At 37.8% G+C, this 27307-nt stretch overlaps 1 protein-coding gene across 4 annotated transcripts in view; it reads right to left on the bottom strand.

The window, feature by feature from the left end:
• Positions 1-27307, bottom strand: part of loxl1 (lysyl oxidase-like 1) — a 301527-nt gene that overhangs the window by 271228 nt on the left and 2992 nt on the right. For 2 of the 4 annotated variants that reach the window (XM_082536005.1, XM_082536006.1), the window contains exons 1-2: positions 17164-17736; positions 16697-16763 (exon numbers count right to left, since the gene is read on the bottom strand). The exons of 1 other annotated variant lie outside the window; for it this stretch is intronic. The gene's annotated coding sequence lies outside the window, so the exon portion shown is untranslated. Of the gene's footprint in view, positions 1-16696; positions 16764-17163; positions 17744-27307 lie in introns of those variants that run through there. One more of the 4 variants, XM_082536002.1, reaches the window with a different exon arrangement.

The following is a 27307-nucleotide window of genomic DNA, read 5'->3' as shown; positions in this document are numbered from 1 at the left end:
AAAACACTTGAAAAACTTTTCACTGATGTTTAGGTGGCCCGACCTAATCACCCATCGCCTCAAACTTGTAAGCCAGGTTTTATGCTTTCCACAACTCGACACAGGGGTTTTCCTTCATACAAGAATTTTTAGCAGACCTTAAAGAGGGTTAGGTTGGACTCAAATGCAGACAACATCACTGTAATTGTCTAATACACATTTTTTAATCAATTTTTATTTCAACACAGTTGAAATTCAAAATTAATGTAATGCAGAACAAATAAAGAGGAACTACGTAACATGTGGCTTTAAATAATCATTCAGGGTTTATTAATTCATTATAGTTCACAAAAGGTACGTCTTGTCAATTCAATTCAATTTTATTTATATAGCGCCAAATCACAACAACAGTCACCTCAAGGCGCTTTATATTGCACAGCAGATTTATATCTACTTTATTATCCAGGGCATTGGCTTTTTCCTTGTCTCTTTCGCTGACTTTTTGACCCATGTTTGCCAAAAATAAAAATAAAAAATCCTAGGCTTGAATTGTTCAGAATAAACACTTCTGGTTCAGTGTGCCAGTGTGCAACAACAAATCTTCAACGCAGACTGTCAGAAGCAACTGTAGCTCCACACAGAGACAGACACCATTGTGAAAGTTGTCTCACCTGTCTCATGCCTTACCTACTACCACATACCAGCCTGTATCTTATATGCAACTGTTCACTTATCAGCTATGTAATTCCTGTCCTTACCAAGTGAAGATTGTCTCCTGTCCTTGAATAAAAATTCTAGACTGTATATCAAGTTAAATCTGTAATTATTTACGTATTTTTTTCTATTTATTTCTTTATTCATTTTAGTTTTTAAAAGACAAAGCTAGAGGCAACATCATTTGTCTTGTGTGGCACTGAAAAAATGTCCATATTTTAACAAAGAACTTGCAAAGTAAAACAACTTTCATCAAGGTCAATGCAAGAAAATTGGTGATTAGAAGGTAATTTACTAAATGTAATTGTTCTAAAGGGAATGTAAAATACTACCAATAGATTTTTAACAAAGAGTTTTGATTACGTAATATATCAAAAGTTTATCTGCTTTGTAGAATAAATTCTTTATTATGTGTTTTTTTAGTAGGCGGACTTAAGTAGTTTCTTAACGGGTAATGTTTTATAGCTAACATTGATAAGGATATCCCAAGAGTAGAAAAAGCTGCTCTTCCTCTCTGCAGTTTCACCTCCAGATACAATCAAGGCCACTGGAATTCAACTTCTCTTTGAACTCTTGTGATTACATTTCAAACCTTGAAAAGGGTGCTTGTTTTTTGTAGATGAGCCATTGCATTGTGATTTAATTTAACATCCCAGTTCCTTTCCTCTTGGCATAATTAATATATCCAGTGTGTCTCTAATTAAGCAATGTGGATTAAAAAAAAAACAGAAGAACATTGTTGCTTGTTTTTTTTTTTTTTATCAAATTTGATGGAGTATCAATTTCCCATCTCCCTATTAATTGAAAATGTGTTTTAGAGATAAAATGCAATACATTATATGCCCCCAAGACATGATTATCTTTGCTACTGTGCATATCAGAAGTACAGATCAAGACAGAGAATCTGGTATTTAAAAAAAAAAAGAAAAAAAAAAGATGATGATCTTCCTGCATGCCGTCAGGACAGAAAAGGGACACACAGAATTTCAACAACCTATTAATTCAATATCTGGTCTATCATCCTGCTATGAAAGTCCACAGCAGACAAAAAATAAAGGCCACTAAACAAACAGGCAGAGTTTAGAGGGCTGGCTGTTGTTGCCCAGAGGCTCATTAAAGCAGCCGGCCTCTCTTCTTGAAAGCATTTCTATTGGCAGAGTCACCGATAGAAACTCCAAACTGACAGAATATTTCATTACAAGTCTTGAATATTTCATTTGAATGCACATCTTCGTATGCAATTCCTCTTTGCATTAGAAATTAGGTGCAACAATTAAAGACACCCATCTGCATATGATGAAAAGTATGTTGAATCAGCGCTGACTCCATGCAAACCTTGTCCCTGTTCTGAAATATTCTTTCCAAAAGATTAATGAGATAAAGGGTGCTGTAGAGTCAGTTCCCACGCCTACCTTACTGAGGCCTATCAGCAGGTTTGTCAACATACCTAACAACACTCATTACAGCTCTAGCCACTCCACACCCCATCTGAAGTCTTGTGGCCCATAGAAACCAAAATCCAGCTCTCCTGACCCATCTGCCACTGCGTCACCATGGCAACTGTTCTTTTTTTCTTCTTCTTTTTTTTTTTTAACCACAGCTACATTTCCTGAAGGCTGGTTTTAAGCAAGCCATCCAACTGATGTTTAAGCACTTGAAGGTGAAGTTATGGCACAGTGCCATGTCCCCCACCCCCACCCCCTACAAAAAGTACAAAGCTAGATGAAAATAATTCAGGACAGCTGTGTAATAGTCCTTCTACGATTCATATAATTAGTAAACAAAAAGCACTGGAGCTATTGTTCTGAGATGTGCCAATTATTGTAGCATCAGTCTTTTTGTTTTATGCATCTAGAGCTTATTTGAGACACATCAACTACCTTAGCACTTAACGTCACCATACTAGATATTCCTTATAAGGGAAAAACAAAGACTTGTAGAGTTTATTTTCCATCAAGATATATCTATCGTTGCAGCTCTACAGCTCTGCTCCTATTTTCCATCGAGGGTCCAAGGAATTACAGAATCGACTCAGATAATACCATAAAATCAATTATTGACTTGTGGTCTGGTAACAAGTACACGTGAGCCACCTTGTACTTGAACATGGTTTGATTCAAGTCAGCCTATGTCTAGCACAGAAGTCAACCAACAAAACACCACTGTTTTTTCTCTCAGTTACCAGGCGTCTACAGCATTGCCCAAATGAGCATTCAAGTTTTCCGGGAAAACTATGGAGTCCCAAGGCAAAACCCCTTCCAAGAGTCCACCCATCGAATCCAGGAACACTGAGTATTTTAAACTGCCACTTAGCACACATGCACAGACAGCAATCTGAGCCCTACCCTCCACAACTTGAAGTTTCACAGTGACGACCCTCTCACTTGTTTGAGAAAAAAAAAAAAAAAAAAAAAACTGCCATACTGCTCTCACCATGCTCCACTCCAGAACCCTTGCAACATTTGGAGGTGAGCCTTACTATATCTAGTCAATAACAGTCCATCTCCTACACTAGCTCTAGTTTCCTCCCCACCAGCAAGGTGACATTCAATGTCCCAAAACCCAGTCTACGATGCTGAGGTTCCACTTGTCCAAGCCCCTGCCTACCGCCCAGCTAGTACTACACCTGACCCACTTGCCCCCACTGGTGGTGGGCCCACAAACTGAGGATCCATGTTATTTTTGGGCGCTGGGCCCAACTAAGCCCCATGGACACAGGCTTGGCCACCAGAAGCTCATTTGTAAGTTTCTCACTTCTAGGGGAAATTAACAAGCTCCGAAATCTCCAATTCACTGGGGTTTTCTGAGTCTCTTTGTCACTCTAGCTATCCCAAAAACATTTTACTAGGATGTTTGCAGTAGTTTAACTGCAAGCTGACACTACTGAAAAGCTCTGATCCTCCTTCCCCCTTTTTTTGCTTCTTTGACTTTGCAAGATTTGGTGAGATTTATCTCTGTATACCCAATGAGGTTGTAAAAACATCTAAAAATGTATTTAAGATCACTCTCATATTTTTTTTTTAAATTCAGATCCTTAATTATTTATCTACTTTATCATATCTCTCTTGCTCAGTTAATTAAATTTACTCTATAATTTTAGTTGCCCATTGCTATAACTCTTGTATTCACTGTTCAGGCTGCAAATGACAATTAAACTGACATGATAACAAGGGTATACTTTGAACTTAACAACTGCTGACACTTCAATCCTTATCAGCATTATATCAAAGCAAGTTACAACAACAAATGTCGACTAAAAGTGCCTAATTAATATTTAAATCACATTCAAACAGCAGTGTAGACACAGTTTTACTTGTTTTATTTATCTTTCCAACATCACATCCCAGTGATGTCTCTTCACACCAGTCACACTAATCATTATCCCCTCATTACATGTGCTACCTGTCTAAATTTATCTAAAATAGCCTTGGATTCATGCTATTGCATTCTAACCATTACTTTACACATTTTTACCTGCCTGTTTACGACCCTCCTTTTTGTCTTCTCTCCCCTTCCACAAAAATCAGCTGTGTTTTTTTTTTTTTTTTTTTAAATCAGAAATGGTTAGTGTAAACTAAAAAGCTGATCTTCAAGTAATTTTAGCCAAGGGCTTATGAAGGAAACAGTTACTTGTCACACCACTAGTAAATTGGCACAGATTCATAAGTAAAGAGCCATCCATTATCAAATTGTGATTTAAACTTTCCTTTTCTTGTTGATGCTTGGTAGTACATGTGTCATATTTCTATTGTAGCTCTATCCCTTTAAACCAGTAAGACAAGGGCACTCAGTTGGGTATAACAACGTCTGTTAGAAATGGCTTAGGGTTATTGTGAAAGCGTAAGTGCTATTTGCAGCAGTTGTGTCTTTGGAAGCCCCTCTGTGGATATTGCAATAAATATTGCATGCTTCAGATGTGTTTTTTTGAACTTCATATGACAGCCGTCCGCAGCGTGTGAAACTGCAGTGCATCTGGATGATGCCTTTGGGTCAAAGACAGATCATGACGTCTCTGAGCAGAGAGGAATCTGTTATCAAAGAGCTGCCTTGGAGAGGCGACACAGAGGAAGAGGGCCTTATCATGTTGAAGCTTGAAATATTTATTTGATACAATAGACACTTACAGTTGCTGTAGTTCAGTGTGATATGACTGAAAACCACAGCAAGACAATGTTTCACATGGGCTACAAGTAATAGATGATCCTTTTTAAACTCTCAATTTTTATATAGTAAAAAAAAAAATTATAATAATTTATAATTTTGCTGAGCACTGCTGCCTCACAGCAGTCCTGAGTTCAATTCCATTATCAGGCCAGGATTTTTCGTTTCAAATTCAAATTCAAACTTTATTTGTCATGTACACAGTTACACACAGTACGATATGTAGTGAAATGCTTAGACAACTGCTTGTGACCTAAAGAAAACAAAAAGGAAAAGGCTATGAATAAGATAGGAAATAAATATGAAAAATTAAAAAGGGTAAATTTAACTAGGAAGGAATAAAATATAAATTAAGGTTAAAAATGAAACAACTGTACAACACAAATTAGAAATTTTTGGAGTTTACATGTTCTTGCGAATGGTTGTCTGTCTCTATGTGCTACTGCGACAGACTGGCAACCTGTCCAGGGTGTACCCCACCTCTCGCACTAAGGCTACGTTCACACTGCAGGCGAAAGCGCATCAAATCCGACTTTTTTGACCCTATGCGACCCATATCCGATCATGGTATGACAGTGTGAACGGCACAAATCCGATATTTTCAAATCCGATCTGGGTCACTTTCGTATGTGGTACTGAATCCGATACATATCCGATATTTTAGAAAGCGACTGCTGTTTGAACGGTCATGTCGCATTAAATCCGTCTTTTACGTCACTGAGACAAGACAGACGCCAATTATCAGCGCCGGAGAAGCACCCGAGAAGACATCGTGAACGCTTCCTGGCCATCCAGTGTAGATGTCAGTGAAACTGTTGGGAAGACAACATTGGAGAAACGTGTACATTTTATTTATACTGTATAATCTGCAGATTCTGACAGAAATCTGCAACTATCCTTTGAAGCACCGCTCCTCTAAAACAGCAATAAGGATAATTATTAGGTTATTTACATTATTATGTAAATAACAAAATAACTTAAAACAAAAACTGGGAAACGTAAAGTCCGAAGTCTTTATATTAAGGGCCATCAGTCAAACAATACTGTTTGCTCTGGGTCTAAACAGAGCGCGTTGTGTGTGACGTCTTCTTTTGCACATGCGGGCCGCTTTGAGGGTTCACACTAGAGCACGTTTGCTGTCGCATTTTATTTGTAGTGTGAACGAGCAGACAAAAAAATCGGAATTGAGCATTGAGTCCTGCAGTGTGAACGTAGCATAAGACAGCTGGGATAGCCAGCCCCCCCTCCGCAGAATTGATCGATGGATGGATAACATTTTGCCCATGTTTCTCAGTAATCTTCTTTCCTGAAGGTAATTTTCACTTGACATATTGTTTCAGTTGAAGGCACCGTTTTAAATTAATTCTTTTCATCTTTCTGAAAATATTCTCCCATTTACAGGGTGTATCCTGTCTGTAATCTGGCAAGCACAGAGCAAGTGTCACGACCAGCCACCTGCCAGAGCTTCACTGAAAATCATTAGGAATAAGGGCATTAAATTATAACTCTTCTATGGAATATCAGAAGTTGTTAGGAAAAATTTCTTGGTGATCATTAACACTGCCAGAACAAAATGAGAAGACCTCCACAGCTTGTCTCATGTCACACTTTATATAATCACGGTACTGCTTTCCTAACTGTTTTTTCAAGACAAATGCTTGAAATCATTTTCCATTTCTCAGAAACTTATGAGATCACATTGCTGTACATTTACAGTTGGCCTCCAGATATAGCTTCCTTTTTTCATTTATATTCACTTTGTGGTCTCTCTTTAAAAAAAAAAAAACAACAAAAAAAAACCCAACATTTGTCTTTTGTTATTGCACTCTTTGTATCAATGTTCATTGGTGCCCTTTATAAAACCCAGCCTTTATCCACTCATTATTCTTACAGAAATGTTGTTACTGTTATGTTAAGAACAGCAGTTCACATGTATTATAAACAGTCATTATGAGAATTAATAACTTTGAATATTAAAACTTTAAAATTATCAATTCATCAGTTAACATCAAATCATTGCTGACACATTTTCTGACAGTTGTACTCTGCAAAACAATGGCTTGGAGCTAAATTAGTGGAGCGTTGGCAGTCAGTGTTTTTCTCTGGCTCAGAAAGGGTGCATAGAATAAAGGCAGCCTTTAAATGAGTCTTTGTTATGTTATTTGACAGTAAAGCATTTGATACTTATTTCTAGCCACGATAAACAAAAATGTGTATTATTTGAGTGCAGGAAACTAACAAAAATAGTTACACATACACTTTATTATGATATTGGGGATTTTATCTTGGCTCTGACAAAAACCTCAGTTTTTACAAGTAAGAGGGATCTTATCGACTGAATCCCTAATCAGTAGTGGCAATACTCTGAAAATAGCCTCTTGTCTGGTGACAGCCTATTCCAGCTGTCATTGGGTGAGAAGCAGGGTACACCCTGGACAGGTCACCAGGGCTATTGCAGGGCTAAAGCATAAAGACTGATCAATGTTAACACTTATGGCATATTTAGAATCACCAGTTATCCTAATAACCATGTCCTTGGACTGTGGAAGAACTTCCACAGAGTATTCAACATAGAAAGACATCAGTCGGCAGGTGGATTTGAACACAGGGCATTCTTGCAGTGACGGTGCCAACCACTGCTCTACTGTAATATCTGTTTTAAAAATAACAAAATGATTTCTCATTCTAAAGAAAGTCATCACATTTGTGAAATCATATAATATCTAAAGGCATCTGAAAGGGACATACACGCATACTGATGAGAACCACAATAATTAGAAAAATTCAAAGCTTGTTAAAAATAAGACTATGACAATATTATCAACAGTCTCTACTTAGTAATAAATATACTGCAGCCTCAGCTTATCCACAAAATTTATGGATGGCTAAGGGAAAGGTGATGACTGCTAAAAACTCACTTTTCTGTTGCACAAGCAGTTTATTTTTCAAATAATCGTGCATATAATTATTGTTTAGAAAGCCAGCAGTCTGGTGTAAAAATCTATTGTGAAGGTCTCAGAGTCCAAACTGCAATTGCTAAGAGAAAATATTTCAGATGTAGAAAGTAGGGTTGTAGTCACAGCCATGCAAACATAAGTCAATCTGACTCCTTGGTTGATTGTTCCAGAGGTGGGACCAAGTCATTGTTTTGCAAGTCTCAAGTAAGTCTCAAGTCTTTATCCTCAAGTCTCAAGTCAAGTCTCAAGTAATGTCAGGCAAGTCAGAGTCGAGTCTCAAGTCACTGGTGTAAAAGTCCGAGTCAAGTCACAAGTCTGAAACTTTGAATTTCAAGTCCTTTCGAGTCTTTTAAAAAAAAAAAAAAAACGAAAAAATAATGTTGCAGTTATGCTAAATGTAAATAATAGACCATGTAATTTTTTAATCTGTGTTTTTCTCAACACATGACAAAATAGTGAACTTAGAAAATATACACAAATTGTGAAATTGCACCTCTTTAAAATGCAGCTCAATTAAACCTAGCTCCAAGAATAATTTTCACCGACAGTTCTGAGATAAGCTGCATGTTATTCTTGGATGCGGTTGTAGGACTGGCTTTAAAATCGCATGACAAAAATATCATACACATTAAAAAAAAACTGCATCACCAACGTAGCCTGGACAACATTTGCTAGTTAGATGAAGTCAGCTATCTCATCTTAGCATATTTATATGCATATTTATAATCATACGGTTCTTGGAGTGAGTGCATACACTCATGAAGTTTAGTAACTTCAGGTCACTGCAACAAGCCCAGGTACAGTTTACCGACGGATGGGTACAGGACCTTGAAATGCACCGTGTAGAACGAAAGACCATCGTACGTATCATAAGTTTACCAGTCTCACAAATCGTCTTCATAAATACACATTCCTTAACCGTTTATTAATAGGACCTTTGAGCTCAATGGTAATTAATTAGTAGTGGAAATAATTTCTGGTACCCATCACAGAAATGTAGCAGTGACAATAATATTGTATGCTGTAATCGTACTGGGCAATTAGTGATACAAAAAACCTGTTTTATCCTGTGAATAAAAGTATATGTTTTTGTCAATGTACCATAATAACAGAAGCGAAACGCAATATTGTGTCAGGACAATTCACTATTTATGCACAATAAACAAAGGAGCATAGCGCGACAATTTCTGTTCAGCGCCAGACTTGCTTGTAACCTATATCACTAATTATGTTATAAAAATGACGTATTAACTACTAAAAAACACTGACCTTCGTGTAAATGCTTGGAGCAGACTAACCTGTGAGCTGGAGTGTTCTGGGACGTTATATTTGATCTTTGAATGGCTGCAATCCAGGCCATCCGTCGCGTCTTTGTTACTTCGGAAACATGGCTCGAACAATTTCTCTTCAACGACGCAATCCGATAACAACCGATCTCTTTACCCGTCGGCTTCCTGTGGCTGTCATGTGACCGGCTATTGCAGTTAATAATACAACGGCTTCTTGACATTTTTGTGTTTCTTTTTATCGCTGTGTGACTGATTTTAATTGAAAGCCTGCGTGCGCTAGTACCGCTTGCCACGAGTTCCCAGAATCCTTTGCGGTTCTACCTGTGAATGACGTCACATTTTCAATCTCTATATAATATGCATGTTAAATTTTATATTTGGGGTAAAATATCAAGTCTTTTCAAGTAAACCGGTTCAAGTCCAATTCAAGTCCCAAGTCATTGGTGTAAAAGTCCAAGTCAAGTCACAAGTCTTAGAACATTTTTTCAAGTCAAGTCTAAAGTCATAAAATTAATGACTCGAGTCTGACTCGAGTCCAAGTCATGTGACTCGAGTCCACACCTCTGGATTGTTCCACTCTGAAAGCAATTGACCAAAGAAGAAAAAGTCAAAACTCACAGACACAGCAGGTCCTGGTATCATTTGATAATAGGCAAGTAATTATAACGAGAACAAACTCAAAAAGTGTGGGATCATTTCAAAAACACAGCTTATCATGTAAAAAGCTTAATCTTTTTCACTTACACGGTACCTAAAAACTTAAGAAAACCCGCATGGGAAAGCTGAATAGTCTGGTCAGAATGATTATCTATCCAATTAAACTGTTTCAGACATTGTCAGGCATCAACCAGTGCTGCTGTGTCAGCAGAGAGGGGCAAGATTGGGTCAGGAAGAGATAGTTGCAGCTAATCAAAAGAAAGATGAAGGAGAGGACAACAGAAACACTTCAGTATATAAATTGTTCATGAAACTGTTACTAGATCATTTAAATAATGGTTTAAAAAAAATAATCCAACAGTGATGCGATCAGCACATAGAGAAGATATATGGTGAATTCAAAACAAACAACTGCTTTGGGAATGTCAGTGCCTTTCAGTATAATCTGCCTTCTTGTTTTTCCTTCAGCCAGTATGTGCAAGTTTCAGTGTCTGCAGTGCAACGACCTGGATTCCAATCCACTGGGAAGAAGGTGGGGAAGCAGGATAACAAACTTCACAAGGGACCTTAGGAAGGTTTGGCTTTAACACATGCACCAATTACAGTGAGCACAGCGTGTATCCCATTCCAAACACTGCTGAGAGTGCCACACACCCCCTGAGAAAACATCTGCTTCTGTACACCGATCCCATTTCTACTCCCACATACACATGTACTCTGGTGCACACGCACGCACACAAAACAATAAATAAATTCCAAATAACAATAAATGAACTTTTTTAAAATAAGAAAGCACATTTAATTTCTTTCCGTCAGAATAAAATATAATTGTAATTCATATCTGTTTTGCCATTATCCAAATGCTCACTGACTGTGAAATTAAAATTTGTTTCAAAAGTACTAAAATAATAATTCTTTAATCTTTCTCATCATTTTTCTTTTCTTAAAAATGAACAAACCATTTTCTAAAAATTTTCACAACTTTTCTGTCCATGATTTAAGATTAGACTCACATGTGACCAACATGCATCACTCTCCTCAGAAATTAAAATCTGTAGATAGAAGCTGGAAAAAAAAATGCCAGCTGCTCTTTTCAGTGAAATCTAGAGACTGTCAGATGTCTTGTTAACATTAAGTTCAATCAAGAGTTTAAGCAGTAAATCAAATACATCAATAAAACACAGCATAGATATACTGTAGTAACTAGATTAAAGAAGATGCACACATATATATATATACACATATATTTAGCTATGTGTGTGTGCGTGTTTATGAGAGTCAGTTCACCATAAAGGATGATGTGGCCAAACCTCAGTTTTTTAATCAAAATACTACTAATACTAAAATCAGATGTTACTGTAAATAAGAAATTATTTATGGAAGCATAACAGGCTCAATTTTTGTACAGCTACTGGAGGTACTGGCGCGCACACACGCACACACACTCATTCAGCTATCTTAGTGAGGACCTTCATTGACATAATGCTTTCCCTAGCCCCTTACCCTAACCATCAAAAATGAATGCCTAACCCTAACCCTTACTCTAAACCTAGCCATAACCTAATTGTAAGCCTGACTCTAAAACCACATTTTGAACCTCAAAAATGCCTTCAAACTTGTGAGGACCGGTGAGTGACTGTTGATTCTCACAAGTATAGTAGAATGCAATTTCGGTCCTCACAAAGATAGCTACACAGGAACACATACACACGTAGCATTTAAAGAATATTACCATGCTTTAATGGCCACCTAAATAGCACTGACTGACTGTCTTATACTTAAATGCCTCAAAAACATACACTTTCACTATCCTGATACGCATTAAGCAATATGTAATCTATACCAATCAAGAACTGTCTCCTTACACAAGATGAACCACACCTGTGTGTTTTCGTAGATATGATTTCACATTGGGCCTCAGGTGTCCCAGGCAGGGATACTGATAATCTGTTCTTCGCCATTTCCCAGGAGATGTATTAGGGGTCGTTCATTTAAGTTGGTTAAAGCAGGAATAATATATGTGATCCATCTGCACGGTCTAATTTGAGGTTTGTGCTTCAAGTTTTCCAATCTCAACTCACAAAGAAAGTAGCCTCAATTAAAACTTTCAACTCTGCAACAAGTTCTGGTAGAATAACAAGATGACCTCCTGTACTGTGCTGTACATCAAACTGTTGGGCTATTCTAGGTAGTTTGTACTCCAAAATCACAGTCTCTCAGATAACGTAAAGGATCAATGCACACTGAGCCCCCTTTAAGCTCTCACACCAATTTCCCTGAAACAAAATTCCAGACATATTCTCTGGTTAATGAAAATCACATTTTAAATTTTGCAAATGAGTTTATGCCAGATGTTTTTCAGTTTCTGGAACCATGTACTGTAAATTCTTTGCCTGACTCTATTTCAATTTTAAAGAATTTGCAACACTCGCATTATTTCACTCAGTTATAATTACCCAAGTACGATCAAGAGAACAATGTCTTGTACTCACAGATAACAATATTGCAGATATGCTACTACTCAACGTTGCCTATAGAGTTTATAAGTAAAAGGAAATATTTGCAGTGATGGTCATTTATATTATAGTTTTGCAGTGTTTGTGCTTTAGGACTTCCTATATCCCACCAAACAACAGAGAATATTATATTTCCTATCATTGAAACTTGAAGGGGTGCAGTGGAATTGCAAACGATTGCAATATAATAAATATAACTTGCATACTAAATGAACAGTTGTTTGTCTTAGCTAAAATCTTTTGATTGTCATCACTCACTGCTAACTCTGTTCTGTCTGAACTCATAATGGCTTATATAATATGTGTGGGCAAACAAAGGATGATGGAAATGATGATGATGTAATTTCTGACTGCCTCTGTAACAAGTTTAACAGATTTCATTACTCCCTTACACAGCACACTGACGGCCACCCAGAATGGGCAACAATTTCTTGCCAACCAAAACTATGCAAGGTTGTCAAAACCAACCTCTGCATCCATGACTCAACAGTGACTATGTAGGTCAGCACCGTCTGACAAGCTCTAATGCTTGGGGGGTGTTACTGCACATTACAGAAGCAGACACACACACACACCTCAACTATTAAAGGCGAAACCCAGTCAGTAAATGTACAGAAAGAGGTCATGAACGTCTAACAACTAATCCAGTAATACAGCAACATCGACGAGGAGGACGCAACAACATCATACAGCTTACATCATCTCAACTGACAACAATAACATTAAGTGAGGAATAAGAATCCAGAAATCTCCTGAGATAGTAATCAAGCAGAACATTAGAGTTTTATTCAAAGATAAGAACAAAATCCTGATTAAAATAATCAGTGATACTGGATTTTCATGGCCAAAAGCCATTTTTAAGGAGTTTGAAAAAAAATCTGATATATATTTATTCATTAATTGGTTGTTTTTTTATCATTTCAGTGTCCAACTTACATACAATTTAGACACCGCATGGCTCTCCACCACCAGCTACAATGATGCAAACTGGAACATAAAGCAGATAGTGCTAAGGGTATAACACCAGAATCAGAACAACACTACTCTTAAAACATTGACAACATTTTTCATTTAGCCCAACAATCTTTTCTGCCTTTTGTTCTGCCAGATGATATGAAGAAACATATGTAACACATACACTGTATAATATATCAGTGCTGCCATTCTTAAAAAAATAAATAAATAAAAACCCTCACAACCCACACAGACAAATTTATGCATCTGGGTACCTTGGATAGTAGCATGTAGTCATTCAGAGGCACAAGAAGCAGCCCAACAGTTTCACTCCTCAGTATAGTAACTATAGACAGGTGGGCTCATCATTGTAAGATAAATTATTATTTTGTAAGAGAAAGCACAACAGTGCACTGGCCACAAGGAGTCCATAACTACTGCCTTGTGGGGCCCTGCTTATCATCAGCAGCAATTTTTGTGTCGCAAATATTCCCTCAACAGCCTTTGATGTAATTACTTTCCAAACAGCTACCCTCGAGCCCATATCCTGTTCTAAATTCATGGCTTGACTTGTTCACAACGTCACTGGAACACACACGTTTTTCATTTGTTGCCTTCTAAAAACCACTTCCACTAGGGAGAGGACCCGCAAATATTTAATAGTACTATGACAGAAAGTAAACAGGTGAATTGCAGAGTCTGATGGTGCACCAGAAAACAGCTACATATAATTAAAAAGTGGGAGAAAAGTGTTGTGGCCAAGTTTGTGAGGGTGAAATGTAAAGGAAGGGAAGGTCTAACTTGGTCTTTAAAAGAATGAATGAAGCTCATTTAATAAATGAGCTTCATAAAGAGACTACAAAGCAAACAGAGACTAGATCTACAGTTACAGACTGCCATCTGCCCTTTTTCCACAGTGCTTCAGAATTGCTCTAGTCGCTTTGCAATGTACTGTTTTCATTGTGTTTTGGAGAATGAAGCGTTTCAAAGAGTGAAATGTTCTTTTATTCGTGTACTCCCTTCTTAGATTAAAAAAAAAGAAAAAGTCATTTTGGAAGCCTTACATCAGATTCTGTGACAATTGGAACTTCATTGGGAACAAAGTGCCTGGCCATCAACCTTGACTAAATTGCACAATACAATTCCACTTCTAGGCTTCCAAACAGGCAGAATTATCATTTTGAACAGCCACAGATAATTTGGCCTAATGGAACACATTATCACACTACAATGACCAGAGTTTATTTCATCTTATAAAAGATTGTTTCAAGTCACCCAATGTGCCAAGGACCACAAAATAAAGGTTATGAAATGAATGTGACCTTTAACAAGATATTTGTCAATGCTTTCACAGATACATCAACATTTTCATTACGACTTGATGAAATCTGCTTCAAAGGGTGCGTACATATTTTGGGTGGTGCAGAAAGGGGAATGCATTTCTGCTCATGTAACTTGACAAATTGTGCTTCAAGGTTTCTATTTATATCTTTCTCATCTCACAGGAAGGGTAGAATCTTCCCAATTCCCTTGCTGTTTGCCAGAGGCTTAGTGTGACATATTGCTAATCTGGTTATTATGCAATTTATCAGCCGTCTCTCTTTTACAGCCGTGCATGAATATTATGCAGGTTTCTCATGAGCCAAACTGCAATAACACTGCAAGGAGCTAATGAGCAACCACTACTACTGTGGTAATATATCTCAAGTCACTTCAGGGTACTCTTGTTGCAACAACTTGTTAGTCTAAGTCACTCCATTAAACTAACTAAATTATTTTTTTGCTAATGATATAGAAAGCCTCTCAGGCTGGAGCCAATGGATTGTGACCAAAACAAGGAGCGAAGAACTCATCAGTGTCCTCTGTTTGACAGCAGATACTTCAGGAAAGAGAAGTTAGAGACCTTGCTGCAGACCAAAAGCCTTGCATAACTGGCACTCTGAATTGATGCAAGGGAAGGAGGAATCTCAGCAAGGATTCATTATTGCCTCTGGCATCTCTCAACATATGAGGTATGGCCACAGTCACCAGTGGAAGCTGTTTTTGCAAAGTGAGCACGATTTGATACGGATGACAGATTGAGTGTGGCCTGAAGCAAACATCTTCCAGAGCCTTAGATGGTCATCCTTTTCAGAAGCGGCTGCGTTTTTGTGCCACCAGCTAATTAAGAGTGGCCCATCATTAAAGACGCGTAAATCAGACCTTAATGTGACTCAAGAGCCTTGGTGAGACACCGGGCAGAAAAATGTGGTCCTCTGATTTAATGAGCCCTGAACTGAAGGAGATATAAGTCTTGATAATGATAGTCAAGTACAGTGTATTGATCACATCTCCCACTGGAGTCTATGTGGGTTAAAACAGCCAGCTCGGAAATTGAACAGGGATTTCTCGACTGTGTAGAGCAATCTTACAGAGAGGCGGGATGGTCAAAATAACCTGACTAATGCATTTCTACAAAACAACTGTGGTTCACTTTGTCACTTCTACAATATACTACAATAGACAAAGTTCTATCTTTCCAGCAGACTAAGTTGCAGATGACAAGAAACATATATACACAAAGGAGAGCATGCTGTAAAAAGATCTATTATTTTTAACTGTTTAATTGTCAAAAGGATTAAGATTCACACAGTGGACACAAACGCTAAATTACTGTTAGACTCTGCAACTGGCTATGCTCTCCATACAATTCCCTTCCCTGTCACCACGTATTCATGAGTGCGCTAAATGCTGGCTGAGGCTGCTCTGGGAAATTGTTAAGACAGTTGGAGCTTTCTCTAATTACAAGACAACAGTGACAAAAGTTTGACATTCAGTGGTTTGGCATTTTGCATTCCCATCATTATTGTAATGAAACATTAAACATTTATCATATACGAGCTGGGGAGGAATCATTTTTCCCGATGTCATTAAGATTTTGGTTAATTATCATGGCCCATTGGGTCCAGCACCGCCTGCAATGTGCTACTATCCTCTGTCCATTATCCACAATGTAATTATCAACACATGCTGTCTAGCCACCATTACAGCATTTTCTCTTGGAAACATGTTTTTAATTATACCTCAAGATGTTGATTTGCCAAATGCTGTTAATGGAAAGCTCCTGTTTGCCTGGAGTTGAAATCAAAAGCCATTTATGGAGGCACTTGAGAGTGCTATCTGCAATTACCTGTTCAGTGTTTTCAAAACCACTTTTCTAACACTTTTTTTTTTAAATCTCAGAAGACTTTGAATTAAAAGTACAATGGCAATATCCCATCTTGGCTAATGGTTGGCAATCTTGTATCTGTCACACTAAAAACAGGATCTTTCAAAAATGTGTTTGTCTACCATCCATCACGAGTCTGATTGATGCACACATTACAACAGATATGGTTATCGTGGTACAAAATATACACAATAGTGTCAGAAAATCAATCAATTTCTCAGACACAATATTCACAGAAAGATGCAAGAAATAAGTGCCTACCTGACCAGACTGAACCAAACCTCAGAAAAGTCTTACAGAATGAGATCCCACATCCTGTGCGCATTTCCTGTTTACAAAAATTCAAAAATAATGTAGAAGAATATGGATTTTACTTAACCAAAAAGTTGCAAGAACACTGTCTTAAATGGTTTCAAATACAAACAAAAAGAAAAAAAATTGACAAGTGTCCCTTTTATGGGTTAGTTTACTGTTTTTGACCTCTGGCGTCATTCTGGACCATCATCTACTGGCAAGTGATATACAAAAAAGCTCTTCAATACACTAATGCTAGCTAAGTATAATTTTAGTGTTTACTTTATTAATTTAATAATCTAGTTCTCTTTTTAGCTAGGATTAATTATATTTTACAGGGTGCTGCTCGTGCGTGCTAGCTAATTTGGTTAGCAAGCTGCAGCGATAAATGCACAGGTGCACCGAGATACATAATTAGACAGCTGAAAGCTCACCTCTCGCTTCTTCGTCAGGCTGTAACATACAGAAAGCCAGGCTACGTTCACACTGCAGGTCTTAATGCTCAATTCCGATTTTTTGATCAAATCCGATTTTTTTGTCTGCTTGTTCACACTACAAATAAAATGCGACAGCAAACGTGCTCTAGTCTAAACGCTTAAAGCGGCCCGCATGCGCAAAAGAAGACGTCACACACAACGCGCTCTGTTTAGACCCAGAGCAAACAGTATTGTTTGACTGATGGCCCTTAATATAAAGACTTCGGACTTTACGTTTCCCAGTTTTTGTTTTAAGTTATTTTGTTATTTACATAATAATGTAAATAACCTAATAATTATCCTTATTGCTGTTTTAGAGGAGCGGTGCTTCAAAGGATAGTTGCAGATTTCTGTCAGAATCTGCAGATTATACAGTACAAATAAAATGTTCACGTTGTCTTCCCAACAGTTTCACTGACATCTACACTGGATGGCCAGGAGGCGTTCACGATGTCTTCTCCGGCGCTGATAATTGGCGTCTGTCTTGTCTCAGTGACGTAAAAGACGGATTTAATGCGACATGACCGTTCAAACAGCAGTCGCTTTCTGAAACATCGGATATGTATCGGATTCAGTACCACATACGAAAGTGAATTAATCGGATTTGAAAATATCGTTTGTGCCGTTCGCACTGTCATACCATGATCGGATATGGGTCGCATAGGGTCAAAAAAGTCGGATTTGATGCGCTTTCGCCTGCAGTGTGAACGTAGGCTTAATGTCAGACGATTTCATTAAAATCCTCCAAAAACGCCACAAAAGTCAAACTAGCGAGGTGAGCCGTATCAGACAAGACTGGCTTCAACAGCAGATGTAAGGAAAGTTGCCACGTCACGATGTATTTTTATTTGAAAAAATAAAATAATAATTAAGACGCCCATTTTTTTTTTTTACTAGTCTGTAAAAGTACGCTTTCAAAAACTGAGAATTTTAACACATGAATCTGCTGAGACTGACTCGCTTTTAGAGACAGCCTCAAGTGGTCATCAGAGGAACTTCATTTCTTTTTCGGGGCTTCATGCCGAGAGGAGAAAACACGAAAAATCTAGAGAAAAGTAAGAGGACATAAAAAGGCTTTGCAAGGGTATAAGATTTTTTGCCAAGAAGCATTGTTACAAGAAAGAAACAAATAGACCAAGCACAAATCTGTCTTTTTGTGCTAACCCGTGCTAACCTTTCACCTTTCAGACTAGTCTGAAAGGAGAAGCCAAATCAACCTCATATCTGCATGCTTTTTAGTGGCCACCAGGAGGCAACCCCAGTGTGTGCAAACAGGCTTCCTATCCTATAGAACTCTATGGGAAAATGCATCAATGCTGACCTTATTAAAACACTTTCCTGGTCAGTTGATGGGCTCAGTCATTCCTTTTAAATGTTAAGTAGAATATGAACTCTCTTTTGTAAACTTTGGTTATTCCAAGTGTCTCAAATGATATGTTCATTTACTAATGCTTCTTCATTGATTCATTTAAAAAAAAAAACACCCAGGTAGAAGCAGCAAAAACACATTTCATAAAGAACTTAAAAATAAACAGGTTGCTTCAGTATTTAGTTTCATACACATGTATTTTTTCACCACTTCAGCTACTGGCTGGAATGTTGTTTTTGTTGTTTTAAAAAGAGCTGAAACCCTTAAAAGTTGCTGAAGTTTTTAGTTATCTGTGTGTTCTTTCACATGGTGTTGTAAATTTAAGAGCATTAATGAATATTTAAAGGCAAACAAGGAACACTTGTTGGCTTTGAGTGGTACTCACTCAAGAAACCAATCAGTGTTACTGCACATTTGTATTCATCACAAAAATATGGAACTCACAAATTAATAATATAAATAACATGTAAAAATAGGATCCTAACTTTGGCTGTAAACATGCAAGTTTAGATAAAAGGAAAAAAATTATTTGGTCAGATATGACAGCGCGAAAAAATTAATGAGCATATTTCGACATCACAGAGGTACATGCTGTCATATGGCTGGGAAGCATTTCTTTCACGCTCCCAGTGTGTCCGGTGATGACAAACAGTAGGAAGAAGGACTGAACGCAGCAGTGCTTTTCCATTGCCTCATGTCTCTTCTCCTGCTGAGATGCAAGTACAAGTGTGCTAGTCTACGTATAACACGGTGCCTTTCAGGTGCAGGCATTAATTACTTGTTTTGTTTGTGAGTCCTTCCATTGCGTCTCAATTTTTGTGGCACCTGATAGTGGATCGTTGCCCAATCAGTCGTGAGCAGTCCTTTGGTCTCTTTTTTAAAATCTGATGTTCAATTACCAAAAATTCAAAGTCACATAATGCACACTACTCACAAATGGCAAATCTAGCCATCTGTCTGTGGCTTGTTGCAGTTGGCTAGTGGGAGTAATACATGAACTCTGTGGGCAAGAAATTACATTTCCTGTTTAAAGTACTGAGCATTATATGTGTTGTATTAAGAATTATGAAAATCAAATGTCATTTCCTTTAACAGATGCACTTCTTGACGTCAAATTTGATGCCTTTAACCTATTTATCATTTATGGTAAAAATAAAATAAAATAAAAATATGCTGCTTTTAGGACTTGAGGAAAACTCGCAAATGAAATCCACATAGTTCTGCTGATGCATGATATATAACTTCAGTTATCATTCTAGATGACAAAAGAAGACTTCTGGCATTAAATCTGGATTTAGTCAGGCTTAATATAGATATAATTGAAGGAAAAAGTGTCGAGCTAATGTGCTAGACTTGCTCAGAGGAAAAATGAGCCCCCCCCCCCACCCTCCAGCACACACACAGTTATTAAAAAGTTGTTTTGTTTTGTTTTTTTGTGCAAAAGTTAAATCAGTACCAGTCTCAGGCATGTCTGTTTCCAGTAAATACATACCCTAAAGCTTCCCATAAGGATTGCAGAAAGTATTTCTTATACTACAGTAATATATGACCACATAGAGTAAAAACACATTTAGATGTTTCCTTTACATCTATACTCTTAAATCTGTCTCATTTAGCCACCATATTTTGTGCTGGACAATAAATGACTGAGCAGTGGAAGAAAATGCACTGTATCAACCAAAGCACAGTTCATCATACTAACTGGTTTGTAAATGCAACAAAGGCCGTGAAACTGAGATAGAAAGTTCCATTCTTAAGCACGATTTTTTCTTCTTCTTTTTTTCATAAAGCAGCTACTTGACAAACAGTTTCTCCTCTAGTTAATCAAGACAATGACAGGGATGTTTGATTCAAAATAAAATGAGCCCCTGAGACACGTTGAGAGCCATGTTGACTGATCACAAATTAAGTGTATGCTTACTGAAGATTTCCCAGTTGCCTTTGACTTTGGGGGATTTCATAACTTTCACAAAGAGGCTGTCTTGAAGTTTGGGCCTCAGTGGGAAATGTATATATTTTTATGTATTTTGTTGCTTTATGCCAACTCCACACTGAGTACTCCTGCTTTCTCCCAATATCCAGAGGCATACAATAAGTGGGGTTAGGTTAACTGGTGATTCTAGATTGCCCATGAGTGTGAAAGTGAGTGTGAATGGTTGTCCATCTCTCTGTCTTAGCCCTCCATTAGAATGGTACATTGTCCAGAGTGTATCCTGCCTCTCACCCTATGGTAGCTGGGATAGGCTCCAGCCCTCCTGCAACCTGATTAGCAGAAGAGGATGGATGGATGGATGGATCCTCAACATCTAGGGTTCCCCTGAGCAGCTGAGCAGAATCTGAGAACTGAGCTAAATGATGCCTTCAAAGCAGGGTCTATAAGTCTATAAAAAACATTACACATCAAAACTACAGTATATCAGTTTAGACCATGCATAGAAAATGTCAACCTTGCAAAGAGCTGTCACGGGATTGGTGGATTTTCAACTTTGCAGTATTGATGTAAAAACAACCCTAAATGTGACCTCACACAAAAGTCTTCTTTTCAATTCAAAGAAAAAACATCCAGGTATATAAGAGATTATAACAGAAGAATAAAGTGATGGCATTAAAACATCTATCCAAACACCTTAAATTCATTCTGGTTACTTCTTTAAGGAGTAGAGTATGCCACACCTTTTTTGTGTATAGAAACATGCTCCATATGATCCTTATGTTTAGTCTGCCAATTGTTGTTGTGTAGCTCAAACTGCCAGCTTTCATTTATAAGCAAATAAAACATGAATGAAAAAAACATGTAGTGGCTTCACTGTGATATGCCACACTTTCATATTTAAAGCAGGGTCATGAGGAGTTTTAACAATCCTCCTGAGGGAAACTGAACTAATTTTCATGACCAAACACAGCTGTCAACTTCCAATAAAAAAAAGTAGAGGAAAGAGATACAGTGCCCAATATAAAAGTCAAATGACCTCACTTTTATTTTCCTCCAGCTATTTAAAGCATAGCGGGTCATGAAAATGAATGCCAATGAACAGCAGTGTTCATTCATTATTCTTATCAAGTGTGACAATCCAAAGTTTATCAGATGTGGATTCCTGAGAGCAAAGACAACAGAGGAAGGCTTGGATAATTTGGCTGAAATAGCAAGTAGCTCCAACACCCCCACCACAGCTTCCACTCCCCCACACTGAGCTTAATCTTTTATTGAACAACCTGAATAACACAAATGAGTTCGTGCATCTTTATTTGTAACATTCAAAGGGACCAATCATTATCTTTTAATTACTAGTACCCAGTAGTGGGGCCCATTAAAGCAAAGTAATTAATCTAACAATTTGGCAAGGGAGGGGATCTGCTGTACAACAGCAAGTTCATTGAAACTGGTTTTGAGCTATAATATTTATACATGAAGAGGCAGTGAACAACAAATTAATGGTCCAAACAAGGACTAAACTGAGGCAGTACAAAGAAGTGAAAATACTCATGTGATGTATAGAACACAATAGTTTATCAGAAGCCTTCTTCAGACAGTTCTTTTTATTTTCTGGTCCCATTGGTCAACAGAGCACTCCTGGCACAACAGATAAAAAGAGCAATAAACAAAGTGCAAGTATGTTATGATCATACATAACCCCTTGTGTAATATACACATTTGCCTGCTTTTAGTATGAATGTTATATCCCTTGTTAACATATAAGTGTTTGTCCTAGCTATATTGATGCCTGATTAGCATATCGGATTAAATCACTGTGAAAGCAATGTTAGCTGTGCCGATAGTCCAGTTATAGCTATTAACTGGGCGAACCTAGCCAGTTCTCAAGGACAACAGTCAATCCCAAGATGCAGTATGACTAAAGATCCATATTTGTTAATCATTAGTTATTAGAGGCTGAAAATTAATAATTGCAGTATATTTGCCACTGAGGAAAAATGTTTTTGGTTGTACCTGATATTGTTGGTCATACAGCACCCATGGTACATCAAGAACTGTGCATTCAAAAGTATCCTATAACAACAGAGTCAGGCTCAGTCTCTTCTCTGTTAAAAATAGTACGGGAGTTGTCGGGTGGCATGCAAAGGAAAAGGGGACTTAACTGTATTGTGGGTGTATCTGGCAAACCCGTATAGATCCATACCCTGCAAACGTCTTGAGCTAGCTCCACACTGACACCATATTCCCAGTGAAATCAAAAACCTCATCCTTGATTATTATAACAACTTCAGACAAACAGTCACTGCTGGGTCAGGGACATCAGACTACCATCAGCTTGAAAAGGGCATCAATGCAGACTGCAACTCTCTTTCTCTCAAGGTAGGCCATGAAGGCTGTCATGGCCTACCTTATGTTCATCAGATCAATCCCAAGCAGCAGATGGATCCTTCAAGGACTAGTGAAGCTCATAACCTGGGCTAGGGTAAGTTTAAGTTAAGTTGAAGAATAACTTGAGGCCTGGTTCACCAAGACGGACAAATCAGACCTTCCCAGGAGATTCAAGACCTGAATTTACCAGCACTTCATACTACCCTAGATCTTGTGGCCTCTGTAAGTGTTTGAGGTGCTCATTACCACAGTCTTTGTGGAGAGCAAGATCAGCATCTACATCTTGAAGGTTTTAGTGGCTTTACCACAGAGTTCATGGTGTCACAGATGTAGGAAGCCTTATAATGCAGGGAACCCAGAAACCTAAAAATGGCAACCACGGGTATCCACATTTAAACAGGCAGGAAGTGGAACACAAGCAAATCTCTGGAGGTGGCAGAGTCATGGCTGAGACAGAAGGTTTAGGTGGGGTCCATTGTAATGTGCTACTTCACTAAAACCAGAAGTACCTATGGGCAAAAACCAGTGACAACTTTTTCAGGGCAAAGAGTGACTCAGCATAGATAAAGGTCAAACAAACAAGATGATCGGGGTGGGACAACAATGAGCTTGGACAAGATGGAAAGGTGCAGCAGAAAATCTCATGTTCTAACATCCAACTACTGCTGTATAAGTTTCCTGATCCAGCATGTATATGATGCACTACCAAATCCTCCAGACCAATCAGTCTGGGGCAGGAGTGAGACACCTTCCTCCCATCGGCTTTGGAAAGAGCTCCTCAGAACCCCTTCTGAGCAGCTGCCCAGAAGGCCTTAGAGACAGTTGTTATCATTTGTTTCAAGATTAGGTCCTCAGTGCAGTGACCCTAGGGAAGCAGCTGAAGTTAATCCAGTTATGATCATTGTATCTGAATCCACCAAAGAATGGAATTAACACTACCCCAGAAAATGTGTCAGGAACTTGTTGATGCATTGTTAAGGAAACGGTGGTGAACCCCTGCAAGAATGTGGCAATGGGCTGTCAAGCATTTGCACATTTGCTCTGTAAGGTGATTCTATAGGCATCACTGGTCAAGATAAAAGGAGGGTCATTAAATCATGTACTGAAGCTGCAGAGAAAGCTACTAGATGGCTATGGATCAAGGGGGCACATCTGTGAACAACTGTTACTGGAATGTAAGTTGGGGTAGGATGATTCTCGTCTGGGTTACCTGGGAGAGAATGTATGATGCTGAAAAAACATTTGCTGACTCCAGGTTACATCACTGATAATTCATGCCAGATCATCCGCACTTCATGTTTTTTGTTTGGTTTTTTTTAATCATCATCATCTATCTGATATATGTAATGCACGAGTGAAAGCTGCAAAAATATCTATTGGAGGTATTTGGCATTTTCTAAAATTGCAGCAGGATCTAAAAAAAAAAAAAAAATCCAATAAGATAAGTTGCAGTATCGTTTTTCCCGTATTGGAAGTAGATATTACAGTATCAATTTTCCATTTTGATACTGCACATTGATTTTCGATATCAGTAATGGAAATCTCAGTGTCTGTTGACCCAAAGGTATGTTTTTCTGATAAATCTGTTGTAATATATACCCATGCAGTGCATATTTCAAAAAGAGCAAGTGGCATTCCATACTAAAAACAAATGCTGCACCGTGCTGGGTGTTTTGTTTGTTGATATGCATTTAATTCACAGTTTAAACTGATTATTGTTATCCTCCATCATTTCTATCTCAGTAAAATCATAAAATTCTTAGAGCTAAGATTGCCCCTCAAAACAATATAAAAAAACATCCTTTCACTCTGTGAGGGGAAAAAAACCCCATGAGTGAGCACAACTAATTGCACTTTGCAAAGATTTTATTCCTGCCTCAGGAAAAGAGAAGCCATCATGACTACTACTGGAAGAACACAACAAGGTACAACTCCAGAGGAAAATGGTTTGGAAATTTGACAGCACTGTGGTAGTTTGTCAGGGTCATTCTCCAAGATCGTCTCAACATCGTCCCCGCCCTTCATATGATGATTCATCTGCATCCAGAAGAGAAGCTAAGCGCTCTTTCTAAATTACCTATGAGTTATCTCCCCAATAACTTCTAATCAGACAGCTGCCGTTTCCTCCACTGTAAACAAAAGTAATTACAGTAGATGTGATGGATGGAAAGAATAAGACAGCTTCTGCATGCTCAGGACCAGTATGGGGCTCTACAGAGCAGAACACTTTAATTAGGGACGGCCTAGCCCAGCACAACAGAATGAGTCTGACAAAGCACACGTTCCAGTTACTAAAATAAGCCTCTGCCTATGCAGTGTCTTTTGTTTTCCCAAGTTTGGGCAAGTGATTTACTTCAGCACATTTGAAGAAGTTGTTTTAGAAAGGGAATAAAATCTAGCATGATATCACTTCATTCTTATTAAAGGTAATGAAATTCTAAATAGAATTTAGGAGGGAAATCAAATATGCAATATGGAGTCAGTCAAAGCTGCAGTTTCAATAGGCCGACCACAAGGGTGTCATTACTTATTTGCTGTTCAGCACACTTGATGATTGATCATTATTTATTAAATACTTTTACCCAGAGGAGACACTGTAGAGTACAACTGAAATACAACTAAAATCTAAATTGTTTATATTCAATTCTGCACACAGTAGAGAAAAGGAAACACTGACTGAGTGCATTTATTGTACAATACTGACAAAGGTTATTCGGTAAAGCATCTCCATTTATGTTAATTAGTAAGTTATAGAAGTTAGTGGGGACACTCTTTAGAGCCACATTTGAAGACCCTCATGAAAAAAAAAAATCGGAATGCCAGTATTCACAAGAGAGATGTTAGACAAATGTGAAGAGGCTTTTGCAATGACACAAATACCATATGTAAAACAGACTCTGATTTGCGACATTTGAACCTGAAAAAGTTTAGGCAACAGCTGAAGCTACCTCAGCCTATCTTACAGATACCCTTAAAAGTGATGTCATTATTTTAATCAACAATTCATTTATATTTACATGTGCTTTGGTACACTGCTAAACCAAATTATAAACAGGACCTTACAGTAAACTCATGAAACCCTGAAGTAAACCTAAGGAAAGATTTTTCTTTTATAGCTCCAATATCTCTCTCTATATATCTCCAAACACTGACCTCCCTTGATTACCACACTATACCCATATTCTGAAAGCTGTGTCTAGCAGGATAATGCACCATGTCACAAACATCTCGATTTATAGTTTTTAATACAAGTTCAGTGTACTCAAATGATCCCCAGATCTGAATCCAGTAGAGCATCTTTGGTTCGGGATGTGGTGGAAAGTGAAATTAGCATCGTGACAAAGCTGATAAATCTGCAGTAACTGTGTGATACTATCCATTCTGTTCATGCTATTGATTATGGACCAATATCTCTGAGGAATGTTTTTAGGAGCTTGTTGAATCTATGCCACAAAGAATTGAGGTAGTTTTGAACAAAAAGGGAATCCACCCGAGTACTAGAAAGGTATAGAAAGGTGTCACAGTCAGTCATGGGTAAAATGTCTGTTGTTTTGTGATTATGTATAAAATGTATGTTCTATCTCTCTGTGGTCACTGTATAATAATAATAATAATAATAATAATGCTAATAATCTGTCTTTACTAACAGATTATTAGCATATTTTTAATGTGTAGTATATTATGTAATGTATAAAGGACTGAAAACCAAAATAAAACAAACAAACAATAACAAAACTCACCTTTTCTTTTTATTGGTTGCTTCAGAGACCCAGGCTGCATTGCTTAAACCACAGTACATTTTCACTGATCAGCAGCTTGTGAGTGGGGAAAAAAGGCACATTCATGTTGGTGTAGACGGCATGTTTCCCTGACTCACACATTCGTTTGGCAAATGACAGCATTTTGATGAACTGGCATGTCGAGTTCAGTTAGCAGCGGGGATTTAGCCATTTCATTCTGTTTTGGAGGATCCAAAGGTTGGCTCGCTTCCAGATTCAGTGGCCAAGATTTCAAACAAACAAGTACCAAACATGAAATATGGTCAGGTGCAGTTTGCACCTGTCTAAGTATTTACCTCAACAAAAAATAACTTGGATGTGAAAGTGTGTTTCAGGGAAGTAGAGGTTCAGTCAAATACTATTAATTGCATGCAGAAAATGGGGCACACAGTGCTTCTTGGAAGAGCAAAAACATCAGAACTCACCATCATGTCAGGTATTAGACTTTTCACTGTTGCTGATTACGTGGAAAATAAAAATAAAAAAATCACAAAAATGTTCTTTGATGTCACTTTTGCAGCTTTGTATGTTTGCTTGTTCAAAGCAATCTCATGTTTGATACTGCAAAACTCCTTACAAAAATATCTGTCATGTCATTGATAAAGACAATGAACTTGTCAAGAGCCATGTTAT

Source organism: Aulonocara stuartgranti (assembly GCF_965226115.1).
Source record: "Aulonocara stuartgranti genome assembly, chromosome: 1".
NCBI lineage: Eukaryota > Metazoa > Chordata > Actinopteri > Cichliformes > Cichlidae > Aulonocara > Aulonocara stuartgranti.
The sequence above is the reverse complement of the archived record's forward strand: the minus strand, read 5'-3'. Positions and strand labels throughout refer to the sequence as shown.